The 553-nt window shown below is 53.5% G+C and overlaps 1 protein-coding gene across 1 annotated transcript in view; it reads left to right on the top strand.

Annotated features, from left to right (window-relative positions):
* The first annotated feature begins 468 nt into the window (after positions 1–468).
* The window catches only part of MAPK15 (mitogen-activated protein kinase 15), a 6,184-nt gene continuing 6,099 nt past the window's right edge, over positions 469–553 (top strand). Inside the window, exon 1 of the mRNA XM_010833709.1 lies at positions 469–488. The gene's annotated coding sequence lies outside the window, so the exon portion shown is untranslated. The remainder of the gene's footprint in view (positions 489–553) is intronic.

The raw sequence follows: 553 nt of genomic DNA, 5'->3' as shown, positions 1-553 counted from the left end.
AGCATCATGATTTTGAGCTTCAGCCATGTCGTGTGTATCAACAGCTGTCCTTTTCTGTTTTTCTGCGTAATATTCCACTGTGTGGTTATACCACTTTTTGTTTATTCCTGTTTCAAATGCTGGAAGCAACATTCGAGTTGTTTACAGTTTGGGGCTGTTACAAATAAAGCTATGTACGTGGGTGTGTAACTCGACGCATGTTTTTATTTCTCTTGGGTGACTACCACCGGAAGATGCCCGAGTCACGCTAAATTTAAGTTAAACGTTTTAAGAAACGACCAAATATTTTCCCAAAGTGGCTGTAGCGTTTTACACGTTGGGGATGCCACGGCCCCCGCCCCCAAATACCTCCGGAGAGGAGGGCTGCGAGTCACACGTTACCCTTTGGTACCGCCTTAGTAAGCCCGGAAGAAGGCAGAGAGGGAGGCCCGGCCGTGGGCACCGCACGTACAGAGGCCCGGGGTGGGCAGAAGGCTCCTTGGGCGCAGGTGCGGCGAGGGGGCGCAGAGGGCAACCTTCTCGGGCTCGGCCGGGCGGGCCCCGAGGCGGGGCT

Source organism: Bison bison, unplaced genomic scaffold (assembly GCF_000754665.1).
Source record: "Bison bison bison isolate TAMUID 2011002044 unplaced genomic scaffold, Bison_UMD1.0 scf7180017845325, whole genome shotgun sequence".
In the NCBI taxonomy this organism is placed as follows: Eukaryota; Metazoa; Chordata; class Mammalia; order Artiodactyla; family Bovidae; genus Bison; species Bison bison.
Note: the sequence above shows the minus strand (reverse complement) of the source record. Positions and strands in the feature narration are given on the sequence as shown.